At 44.6% G+C, this 13,395-nt stretch overlaps 1 protein-coding gene across 2 annotated transcripts in view; it reads right to left on the bottom strand.

Annotated features, from left to right (window-relative positions):
• The window catches only part of TNS2 (tensin 2), a 148,891-nt gene that overhangs the window by 109,096 nt on the left and 26,400 nt on the right, over nt 1-13,395 (bottom strand). The gene's annotated exons all lie outside the window — the stretch shown is intronic.

Raw genomic sequence — 13,395 nt, 5'->3', positions numbered from 1 at the left:
TCTGCGTGGCTCAGCCAATCAATCAGTGCTCAAAGAACTAATCACAGCTATCACATTGAATGGCTGTGATTGGTTCATAGAGCATTGCATTGATTGTCTCAGCCACGCCACTGTAGAATTAATCAGAGCCATCGCTTCCTGGAGGCAGGGTTTACGAACTCCATTATCAGGAAACAATGTTCTGTTGGCTGCTGAGTACTGAAGCAAGAGCGCCAGAGCTTCGGAGACCAGCGGGAGGGACCCGGACGACGCCTGCTAGGCAAGTATTGATTTTTTTCTTATGTTGTGTAGCTTGGGCTTATTTTCGGGGTAGGCCTTATTTTCAGGGTAGGTCCTATTTCGAGGAAACACGGTACTTACCCAGTTAGTGGCCCCAGTAGTAATACTGACCCTGTTAGTGACCTTAGTATTAATAGTGACCTCCCCCATTAGTGACCCCAATATTACTAGTGTCCCTCTGATTGGACCTCCGTCTGGGCAGCAAACTGACACTATCAAGCATTTAACTCACGCCATCTGTAGTTCTGGTCCAGTGGCTGCTGCTGTAATTAGACTGCAACCCCGGAACTCTCCACTCAGTGTCTGCACGGCCTACAAGACAGCTCTGCATGCAGAAATGCAGACACAGTGGGGAGAGATCAGGGGTTACAATCTGTTTACAGCAGCAGTGGCTGCCAGCCGGAGCTACAGAAGGAGCTAAATGCTTAATGGTGTTGGGTTGCTGCCCGTCCAGTTGGCAGCTGACAAAACTGGCCTTAATTACCTGCTGGACTGGTGACTTGCTGGCTGGGTGGCAACCCTAGCACTGCCCCTCTGAGATACTGCAGACGGCCGCCTGAGGCAACAGGCTCAGGTTGCCTCATGGTAAGGGCTTCCCTGGGTATTACGGAGTATGCCTAACATGTTTGCCCCTAGACTTTGTTGGAAAATGCACCAAAATTTGACACATTTCTAGTCCACAATGCAACATACCATTTCAGACACATTTAAGTGGCAAATGCATCAAAAAGAATGATGCACACCATTGCACTCAACAAGAGGAAACAGCTTATGAAAAAAGCAGCATGTCTTAGCTGGGAAGGAGAGTGACCTAAACGCAACAAAGTGCGCAAACGGTTTAGGCAGCATAAAGTTATACAAAAGTATCTAAGGATGTGCCAAATATCATGCAGCATGAGGCACTGTGGTAAACTGACACGGAAAGATGGGCGGTGAACCTCCAGTATCATTTTATCACAATCTACTCCAGTTTTTGGAGTAGATGATAGGAAATCTGATAGACCTCATGGGACCATGCCTCTTAAAGTTGTCCCCACCTGCTTTTATGAAAAAGTGGAGGGGTGTGGCATACATACCCAAAAAAACTCACAATTTTGGCGTGTATGCCAAAATTTTGACTTTTGGACACCAGAATTCTAGAGTTCTGAGTTTGCTAAACAGACTCCTTTATTCTGGATTTTCCTCCTGAGGGCGCTTTACCAATACATATGCTAATGATGACCTATCCTGAGCATATATCACCAATAGTTTTCCCCTGGAAACCCCTTAAAGCTCTTGACCGAAGTCTAAGATATCTACTACCGGTATACCTTTATTTTTGAAGTCTCAGAGGAAAAGAAGCTTTGAGTGTCAACCCAAGTATTGATATAAAAATTAGGCTATCACTGCAGGACATGAGCTACAAGTGGGGGCGACCTTTATGTATTAATTGAAATCATATGTAGAGCACATTTATATCTATGGACCAGTCATTAAATACACATGTACGGATTTTCCAATGCAGCTGAGTCCTGGGAGTTTCCTGTATGATCTCACACTGCATTTTCCCCGCAGCCCATTTAATAGCTGCCTCACGTTATGGGACATTACTGACACCAGGGAAGATGCAACTGATGTCAGCCTGGCGTCACTATGAAATCATTACTTCCACAAAACAGAAACTGCAACATTTCAGCCAATACATTTTTTGCATAATGAAGACTTATAATTTTCTGATAATACACACATTGTCGCCCTTATTCACTCAACTACTGCAACTCGCTCTTCATTGGCCTTCCCCGCACCAGACTCTTCCCTCTCCAATCCATACTAAACACGGCAGCTACACTCATTTTTCTATCCAGCAGTTTCTCAGACTCCTCTGCACTATCTCAGTCACTGCATTGGCTGCCCATCCATCGCAGAACTAGATTTAAACTTCTCACCCTCACCCACAAAGCTCTCTATGGCGCCACGCCACCATACATCGCTTCCCTGCTGTCAGTACACCACCCAGCCCGCACACTCCGATCCGCTAACACTCTCAGACTAAACACCCCTGCAATACCAACCTCACATGCTCGCCTCCAGGACTTCACCAGAGCAGCACCCATCCTCTGGAACGCTCTACCCCAAGGCATCCGGACAATTCCCGATGCACGAAATTTCAGATGCGCCTTAAAAACTCACCTCTTCAGGGAGGCATACCAAATCTCCTGACCTAGTCCCCCTACCCCTCCCGGTGGCTCCCCACACCTTCGACACTGCTTATTGCATGCGACCTCTACCCCTTCACCTCCTTACCGCCTTCACCCAGTTTACTGTCTAATAATTGATCTCCACATATAATTCCCGTACTGCCTGTGTTCTCCCATGCCTTATCTCCCCCTCCCTTGTACCTCTTATATCACCCCCACCCCGTTTGTTTCAAACTGATTGTATATCACAGGTAATTGTTGTTCTCCCATGCCTGAAAGCGCTGCGGAATAAGTTGGCGCTATAAAAATAAAATTACTATTATTATATACTTTTTGTATCAGTTTCTTAAAGTTTTCAAAAATTTGTTAGTCACAGATCTACTTGTAGATGCAGCACAGTCAATAGGAAAAGCCATGTGCACTGACGTAACTATAGGGGATGCAGCTGCACCCAGACCCAGGAGCCTGAGGGGGCCCATAAGGCCTCTCCTCACCATATAAAGCATTATAGTTAAAGGCCCTATTACAGATTTTGCATTGGGGCCCAGAAGCTTCAAGTTATGCCTCTGGCCATGAGCGAGTTTCCAATGCAGAATCTGCATTAAGTGACATATTCCTGTTTCCCTGAAAATAAGCCCTAGCATGATTTTTAAATAGTGTCCAAGCAGCTATACATGGAAAAAAATAAATATTTTGGAGCAAAAAGTAATATAGGACTCTGTCTTATTTTAAGGGAAATAGGGTATTACTTTTTTCGTGCACACGTGGATTTGCATGTAAAAAAATCTACACCACATACATTGCTGCTTAGATTCCCATTAAACTGGGAGACTTCAGATATAGATTTTGCTGAAGATTTTTTGTGGAATTGGAGCAGATTCCACTTCAAATCCACTGTGAAAAACACCACGTGAACATGGCCTTAACTGACTCATCCATGTAGCACCAGCAATCAGGGGTGTTAGGGTCCTAAAAGTTCAAGGGCACAATCATCAGACTTATGTTCCCTTTCCTTCTCCCACAAAGAAATAATCCCCCTTTGTGCCCACACAGTATTACATCTTACCCACTCTTGAGACATCCTAATTTCCTGCATTGTCAAAAAAACTGCAAGAAACACCCTTGAAGTCTGACTCTTTCCATACACGACTGATCACATGCTCATCACATCATCAAAAGTCCTTCAGCTCCTCCAGCAGCCTTCCTCTACATGTAACTGCCATAAGATCATCACATCACAAAGCTCCTTCAGCCTTTCTCTACCCTTCTGCATCAATCAGCTGATTGCCTATTTTGACTGTGGGCTCGTCCGATTTCCCCCCAACTGCACCCAGGGCACATGCCCCACCTGCCCCTCCCAGCTATGCTACTGCAATTGGACCTCTGTCTTTAGTATCAATCTGGGCTGCTGCAATGCTGACAGAGCTCTATGCTTCCAGCTCTGTTTGCACAGTCAGTGGGCCAGGCGAACAGATGACTGGTGTGGATCCTGAGCGTCGGACTGCCACCGACCAACTATTGACGAAGTCTGCCTTCATCTTCTTTGGATCATTGACAGTCCTCTAAACTGCATACAACTATATGTAAAAGTATTAGGTCTGTACGTATTTCAACAAGAACATTTACATTCACCTACATCTTAAAAAAGGTGAAAGGTATTTAAATGCAAAGTATATTAGAAAGTTGCAAAACTTTTCTCCATATATTGAAGTGTACAAAGCTTTATTTACAGAAAACCCATTTCTTAATCAACCTGATCTTGAATTGGGGCCATTTTTTATCATTTATTGTAATTGGAGCAGGGGTAGTTCACTAAATATGCCGGTCCTTGTCTCTCTGTGTGCAAAGTTGTAGCATTTTCATTGTTTGTGAGACACACTGACTTGGGTGTTGTGTCTGCATGTGACAAGCAAGCGGATCACAGCGGGATTCTAGCAGGAAGAGATAAAAGGAGGAATACTCTGCAGTTTCCAAACAGGAAACCATTCAACAACACTGAATCAGTTTCTGATAGGAAGTCGTTGGTGGGATGCCTCTGATGGACACAGTGAGAGGAAGTACTTCATTAATTGTTCAATATGTAGCAACACTGATGACTTGTATCGATGGGGGGAATTGTTACTTTGTACATTTAAACACACTGAAATAATGGACAGTGTTTGGTTTCCATAAATTACATTTATTCTTTATAGAATGAAAAGTTACACAATTTTCTGTCTCTGAAACGAATGCCGGCCAAATACATTCACGGTGACATGGTGCAAACATCAGGTGACAAGTGAACTTTGTACTACATAGTACAAAACTGGGTTGCCAAATTTAAAACTGGCCACTTTAACACCAAGGATGAAGACCGGTCCGGGAGTCGTCCTGGGGTGACCTTTCCAGCAACCATAGATGCCATCCATGACATGATTCTGGAAGACCAGTGACCTTTCGCTAAGACAATAGTCAAGACATTTCCAAAGAAAGAGTTGGGTCCATAATTCACAATCATCTTGACATGAGGAAGGCGTCTGCTAAATGGGTCCCGAAATGTTTGTCAGCAGAGCAAAAGCGTTCCCGGGGAATTCTGCAGCGTTTTCGTCCGGATGCTAATGCTTTCCCGTCTTGACTGGTGATGATGGATGAGATGTTGGTTTTTATGTATAATGCTAAATCAAAAGAACAGACACAAGGGTCGTCTTCCAAAGTGATGGTATCTGTCTTATGGGATAAGGCCGCCTACACACGGCAGAGCCGGATTCCACATGGTGGAATCAGACTCTGGCAGCAGCGATCTCTTCTTTTTCTGTACTGCGCAGTACAGATTTTTTTTCAAACGCATGCGACCTTTCAGCAATGTCAATTGTGGAAGGTCCTAGGGTCGGACGCCTTCCATTGACTTCAATGGAAACCGTCTGCGCGGAATCGGCGCAAAAATGGAGTATGCTGCGATTAGTTTTCTGTGAGCGGAAAATAGCAGTCTCTCTCCGCTCCTGTGAGCAGATATATGGATGTTCCGTTGGTGCGGAATGCCACGGATCATCTGCGTCGGAGACAATTGCGGATAACGCAATTCAAACCCGGTCGTGTGCTGGGGACCTAAAGATGAGATACTGCTTATGGAAGACCTTCTACAAGGGGGCTACTCTCAGAGCTGGGTATTACACAACACTTCTGGATAAACTGAAGCAGGCATTGAAGTCAAAGAGGTTTAAAAAGTTGACCCAAGGTATTGTGTTCTTACACAATGATGCCTCATCCCATACAATGGCCATTCCACAGAGCAAACTAGCTGACCTGGGCCTCAAGGTGCCGGATCATGCTCCTCATTCACCTGATCTAGCACACTCGGACCATAATCTGTGTTCTAATTTGAAGAAACACCTCAAGGGAACCAAATTTGCCTCCATCCCTGATGCAATTGTATTGGCTGATGTCTGGTTTGCCGCCCAACCAAAGGAATTCTATCTGGATGGGTTGAAGTTGTAACACTGCACTCAGTAGCTCATTGATATCCAAGGGGACTATGAAGAATAAGTGAAATTTCACTGTTCTAGCTCAATTTGCTTTGTGGTCAGGGTCAAGGACTTATCAGTGCCCCTCGCATTCTCCAGAACCACCAGAAATAATGCTACTGTGTCTGACAGTCTGCAATCTGTCAGCAGGTCTGCAGTTAGCTGACAGACTTTTGGGAAGCTGTACTGTATGTTATTGCTCCCCTGCCGCTAGACAGTGTTTTCCTGACAAATACAGAATATGCAGGAACTGCTATTTATGTAATTTCCTCCGCCATTCTATAAAATAGCTCAAAATAGAGGCTTGATTTTAAAGGAACCAAATAGACTCAGTGACTAATCAGCAGCTACGTGAAGTTTTAGAAGTCAGCTCCCAGTGCATTATGGGTAGGAGAGTTTTAAAAGTTGTTTAAGTTTTTTTTTTAACAAGCTGGATGGAATATGTGCCTCCGTAATTGTTGATTAACTAGGGATATTTCTGGTAACTGGCTGCAGGCATCAGGAAGGGATTTTCCGCTCACTATAAATACAAGACTTCTCTTCCTGAAAGTCGCCATGTGAAGGTGGGAATTACAAGAAGGAAAAAGGAGAGGAGGGACAAAAACTGCCCCCTGGATTAGGAAAGAAACTTGGTCCTCCTCCCTCTTTCCCGGATGTCACTCATGATAAGAGAAAACATGTCCCCTGATATTACAGGAATGTTCTGTGAGAGTCCGGCAGCTGGACAGACAGAGGGAGGGAGGGGTGAAATGGAGAACAGAAGGAATGTGGAAGAGAAGGGAGAAGGAATAGAGGTCAATGCAGCTGAGTCCAGTTTTAGCCCAGTTCATACCAAGGATGTTAGCACAAGGGCACGCTCTGATGTGTCCCCGCAGCCGATACGGCTGTAATAACTATATTAGGCACTTCTGTGCTATTGCTTACAAGGATATCGGCTGTAAGAGCAAGCTGCAGAATTGCCCAAGGATGAAACGGGGAGTGTGATAGCTATACAATCTATGCATACTGTAACATTAGTGTCTTCATCTACTGGCTATATGTATTAGATTTTAATAGTCAATCGATCATTTAATATATATGGTACCTCCTGATGCTCCCCAATGCAGATGCCAGGAGAGATAAGGGCAGTTGGTTGTTACTTGCCTGATCAGGGAATAAGCCACTTGGGCACCAGTGGCTTATTTCTCCCCTCGCTGCATTCAGAACACATGCATGGTCAGTATAGTACAGCTGCATGTGTATAGGGGTGTTGGGCGAGATAGCTGCCAGCTGAGGGCAGCCTAAGGGTACGATTATACGGGATGACTGGCAGGTGCTTAAGCGCCCAACAGCCAACCCAACGACTACCGCTTCTGTGCTTTCAGTGAATGCAGGTAGAACGTGCCAGTTATCTCTTTCGGCACATGTAGGTCATTTGCTGCAGAGTTTTGTGGCACATTTGGTGCAGATCTGCAGCAGATTTCACTCCTTTAATTTGAATTCAATTGAAAAGGCGAAATCTGCTGCAGATCTGCACCTAATTCTGCAGCAAATCAGCAATGTGTGAACATACCCTAAAAGTTAGTAGGAGGTACAGTTGCACTTTGAAATGTCATAGGGACAAAGTTTTGATCGCTGGAGGTCCAGTTGCTGGGACCCAACAATTGCTAGAACGAGCCAACCGAAGCCCTCACCTGAGCACTTTCACTACTCACTAGCTGAAAATGGACTCAACACCAAGTCACTATTATCTGACTTGTTTCCAGCATTTATCACCAGTTTTCTCCTCTGCAGGCTTCACCTCTCATTTTTAGTTCTCCCTAAACTGCTGCTATGATAGCTTTTATACACTGCACATAGAGAAAACGGCAGATTCTGCTCTCTGTAATACACATACATAAAAAACTGCACCATGGAGGACAATGGACAACGGTACTGAGCATTATGGATGTGATTCCATTGAGGCTGGCCTCAAACAAACACATTTGCGGTATTTGCCCGCAATGCGCAGCAAATAGAACCCATTAACTTTAATGGGTTGCTTCACGTGTGATTTGTCCTGTGCATTTCGAGCATGGGGGAAAAAAAGTGACAGCTCTATTTTTCTGCGCAATTGCACACGGAAGGCCAATGACTGCGAGATTTTGCAGGCTTAAACGAAAACAACTGGGCCTACTAGGTCAGTTAATCCACCTACAAGTCAGCTGACCTGCCTACTAGCAAACATAGAGGTGCCGGGACCGCGCTGATGTGAGTGGTCCCAGTAGCGCAATAAAGTACAGTAAAATGCGCCGATCCAGGTGCAATAGCCCGCGATCATGTGCCCTTGCGATAGCGAGTATATATGCGCTTATGACCGTGTGAGGCCACCCTGACCCCAACCAACATGTCTGTGTATGAGTTTCTCCATCAACTCTCTATAGATTTGTATGGGCAGCATGAGTCATTCCGCTCCTTCACTTCCATGTCTCGCTTGCTATCTCTGTGAGCAGGGAAGACCCCCTAGTGGCCAGCAATTTTTGTGCCAAATGCGAAAACACCCTTTTTTCAGCACAGAAACGTCATTTTAGGTAAATAAAGTAAATTCCACTTTTGCTAGTTATCAAACTGGCTATCATATAAGCACAAGTTGTTTGACATATTAGTGACTGTTTAAGGACATAGAACACAAACAAGCGCTAACGCCTGACGAGGGGCATCGGGACAGGCTGCTCACTCATACACGTACTGCAGTGTAATAGACACCGATACACTGCAATACAATCTACACACTCTGTTGGTAGTAAAATCCATTCAGAATGTGGTTTTAGCAGTAAATCAGAACGATTTGTGTTCCAGAGCTCCTTTCTATCAGACAGGCCATAAATGTGCTGAGCTCATACACTGTAAAGCAGCTCAGATGTAAGAAAGGATAATTCAGGATTATATTTAGCAAGTCTCGCTCCTGACCATAGGTGTGGTGCCGTCCCTGCCGCCTGCGTTACACGGAGGTGCTGAATGGACAGAGAACATGGAGCAGCAAACACTGAGCTTTTGTAGTCCTGAAATATGTGAATCCCAGAAAATGTGGGACCAGAAATGCGCTCCTGTGCTGCTCAGTTTCTTCTACATTATGAAACCGTTATTCTCTCATGAACAATAGATAGATTTCTGCATTTTGAGCTTCAGGTAAGTAAAGCAGGTAGTAAATGAGCTCATGTTTTAGCCAAAAAAATCTGTATGCAAGATATAAAAGTATTAAAAAGTTTAGAAAACTGCTAAAACTAAGCAAAAAATCTTCAGTGCAGAATACTTATTGAGTTATCCAATAGAGTTGAACCTCTGATTGAATAGTTTGTTGCATGGCCGGCCTTAGCTATGTACGACCTGTGTAGTCGCACAGGGCACCAATCACCAGCTTGCAGGAGGGCACCAGGTGGATGTAAGGCTGGAGGCGATTGCCACCCCATAGGTTCACCTGGTCAGATGATCATCTTCCTCTGTGTGACAGCATACTGTGGAGATACATCAATCATCCTCCTCCTGGCTCTGTCCTCTACCCTCTGATGTCCCGATGCACCATTATCAGTCCATTGTTCCCCCCAGAATGCAATTGCCTAGTTCTGCTATTTATGAGCTTGGTTCTGGTATTGTATCTATATACTGAGGTTGGTTCTGATGCTGGATGTAAGTAGTGAGCTTGTTTCTGGTGCTGTAGTTATGTAATGAGCTTCGTTCTGGTATTGTATCTATGTACCTAGCTTGGTTCTGGTACAGTATTTATTCACTGAGCTGTTCTGGTATATACTTCTATCTTGTTGCTTTATGCACAAGCAGAATATAGGCAGACTGCCGATCAGTGCTCATATATATGTGTGTGTGTGGGGGGTGTAGCGCCAAAAAACATTATGTATAGGGTGCCATCTAACCTAGGGCTGGCACTGGTTTGCTGCAATGCATCAGTTTAGGTTAAATATGGCATTATATATTAGATTAATGAGTGCATCTACGACATATAGGCATTTGAACCCATGCTGAAAGGGAAGAGGGGGCTGCTTCTGGTTGGTCAAATCCCCTTAGCTACTCCATGACGAGAACCTATTGAGTTATGGAAAGTAGACAAATCCACCATTCTGTTCTGAGTGTCAAAAAACAGGAACATAACGAGGGACCCAGTTTAATCTTTCTTATAGGGGCCCCTTCTCATCTGCGTATGCCACTACTTGGTAAAGATTGGAACTAACCTTTAGGCCCATTTAGACGGAATGAATGTTGAGCAAATGATGCCGACAATCGTCCCTGTGTGTCCTCGGTCCTGTGTTCCTGCATGGGAGCTAGTATCGCTGGCTCACTCACAGAGCGACCAGCAGAGGGACAGGGCAGTGCAGGAGATTACTCTCTTCTCACTCCCCCACCGCTCTCCATTGACTTAACATAGTGGCCATTCAGTACTGAACGGCCGCTACTTACACTGAACGATGAGCGATCAGAATTATTGTCCATCGTTTATACAGTAATATTCGAGAGCTCTATTCGAGTAACGAACCCCATTGAAGTCAATGGGGGGCTCGAGCATTTTTGTATTGGACCCGCCGGATGCCGAGCTTTTTTTTCTCTCTCTCTTTCTCCCAGCAAGCCACATACTTCTGTGGAGGTGTACACGCTGGCACGTCACAGCAGGAAGTGGTAATGCGGTGAGGGGTCAAAACGGGGAGTGGTCGAACTCGGTGTGGTACTCGCTCGAGTAACGAGCACCATTGGACGAGCCTGTTTGCTCATTTCTAGTCTTAAGGTTAGCTCCAGTCTTTACCTAGATTTAGGTTTTAGTTGCATAATGAGAAAATAGGCATACTCACATACAGAATCTGGTAATACCACAAAAAATACAGATCCATCAAGTATTCACATAGCTGCATCTTCTTGCTTTTAATGTACTCACATAGTAACATAGCTTATGGCTTAAGACTGAAAAAAGACACGTCCATCCAGTTCAGCCTATTGTTTTGCAATGTTAATCCAGAGGAAGGCAAAAAATCCCATGAGGTAAAAACCAATCTTACTTATGTCAGAGAAAAAAGTTCCTCTAGACTCCAAGCCTGGCAGTCAGATTACGGATGTATCAGAGTTTAATGTGACTTAAACTGTTATGATCATTTTCGGTGCCATAATTTATTTATACTTTTAATTGCTTCATGATTGGTTTAGTTGTGTCAAGATAAGAGAAAAATTGTTTTTTTTTGATTAACCCTTTGGAATCCAATTTTGGATTCAGGGTTACCTAGGGGGCTTTCTCTTTCACCCATTTTACAATGGCGCCATCTGCTGGCTAGAGCCAGTACTGCGGTATAGGATATGCTGGAGAGGCCCCCGACAACAGAGCGGCCAGTATTCTACAGTGAGAATACCCTGACAGACGTCTTCCGACATCGGAGCTGTACAACCTTCAATCAGAATGTCTTTAGACGTCAGACAGTGGAATGGAAAGGGTACAATAACTTTAGTTGCAGAAAGTTATGACAGTCAAGTCAAACTTTGCTGCCTCTGGATCAATAAGGCTGGGTTCCCACAGGAGTAATATCCAGCAGAAAACTCACAGCTTGGCCGCACCGAAAAGCCGTGAGATTTCCAAGGGAGAGCCACAGCTTCATTTTGTCACGGGTTTTGGAACGGTTCAGCCACTAGCATTCCGTTGCAGCTTTCTCTCCTTGTAGAGAGGAGTGAGGCCACAACGAAAAAAAAGAAAGAATTGACATGCTGGGGCTGTCAATTCCGCAACGCCGGTTCCGCCCGGCTTTGCCATGATAGATTGGCCGTCCCGTGTGGACGAGATTTTTGCAAAATGTCGTCCACATGGCTGGCTAATCCCAAGATTAGGAGCCATGGGAGGATTTACTGCACGGAATTTCCGCGACAAATCCGTCCTGTGTGAACCCAGCCTAAACCTGAAGTAATCAGTGACTATATAACATGTAAGGTTGTTACACCCAGGCCGCTGTGAAACTCTATAAGTAAAATCACCACCTCATCAACTGCAAGTTTTTACAAGACCCAAAACCCTTAACTTTTTCCATGACAAGTTGCTGAAAAAGGCGTCATTATTTTGTACATTTACATATAACATAGATGAGCTAAGCTTAAAGGGGTTTTCCAGGGAAATACTCTTGATGACCGATCCTCGGTATAGGTCATCAATTTGTTGATCGGCTGAGGTCTATCACTTGGGACCCCGACCGATAAGCTGAGCGGGTGCAAGCTGTCAGTTCCGCAAATACACAGAGGTCGGAGCGGAAACCTCCACGCTGACCTCCCATATAGTGGCTGGTACTTGTAACTGCAGGTACAACTCCCATTGATTTCATTGAGAGCCGTGTGTATTTGCGGTGCTGACAGCTTGCACCTGCTCAGCTGATCGGTTGGGGTCCTGAGTGATGGACCTCAGCCGATCAACTATTGCTGTATTAGTTACACTTATCACTAAGGGTTCCTTCACATGGGTGTACGTGTTTTTGCGCACACCTTAGTGCAACGTATTTTCGCTTTGTATGAGGTTTTTTTGTGCATATCAGCGCATTTTACTATACTGTTTGTGCATGCATGGCTTGTTCATTTGCGTGCGGCAGACGAACATGCTCCAATTTAAATGACTATTTAGCCTAAAGAGTTCCAGATGTATTCTTTTTTACGGAATTGCGCAGCGTACTGCTCATCTGTGCGCGTATTTATGTGCCTCCCATAGGCTTTGGTGGGAACCTTTGGTGTGCAAATAAATAGAGCAGGCCCTATTTTTTTGCGCACGCCAAAAAAGGAAATGTGAAAGAACCCAATGAAATGAATGGGTTCTATTCTCTGCGTATTGCGCCCGCAAATACGCCCCTATAAAGGAGCCCTAAGGGGCAACAAAGAAAAAGAAGCAAACAAATTAATTTTACGCAAATATAATCTTTCACCTGTTTGCACGTCGCTGCATGTGGACAGCGATCGTTTGGCCGTTCACATTTACCGCTACAGTGAATATAAACCACTTAACGATTCGTGAACGCAATTCGAACTAAATTGCGAATGATTAATCTGCCTGCAGAGTGAATGTCATAGTTCGCCCATGTGAACAATTTATCGCTCCATGTAAAATAAGCCGAAAACGTATCGCCTGTTAGATTTACGACCCCTATCCACGAACGCCGACATAATCCAGATGGGCACGGCTCCAGCAAGATTAAAGACCGTAAATAGAATATCATTCCACCGTCTTTCCTTAATTCCAGTGCTTCTTACTGCCATCATTAGGCAGCATAATAGTACAAGCTGTCCACATTGCTTATCAGATGTACTAAATTATAGAACCGCTACTAAAAGACCCAAAAAAACAACCACAGTCGCAAGTTTATAAAGTGAAACACAATGTAACTCACACAGCGACATATCACTAACTTCCTGGGTCTCCATGCACAATCTCTAAAAGAGCCCTCATCTACCATATGGCA

The sequence above is a fragment of the Eleutherodactylus coqui genome, chromosome 1, assembly GCF_035609145.1.
Source record: "Eleutherodactylus coqui strain aEleCoq1 chromosome 1, aEleCoq1.hap1, whole genome shotgun sequence".
Classification (NCBI taxonomy): Eukaryota; Metazoa; Chordata; class Amphibia; order Anura; family Eleutherodactylidae; genus Eleutherodactylus; species Eleutherodactylus coqui.
Note: the sequence above shows the minus strand (reverse complement) of the source record. Positions and strands in the feature narration are given on the sequence as shown.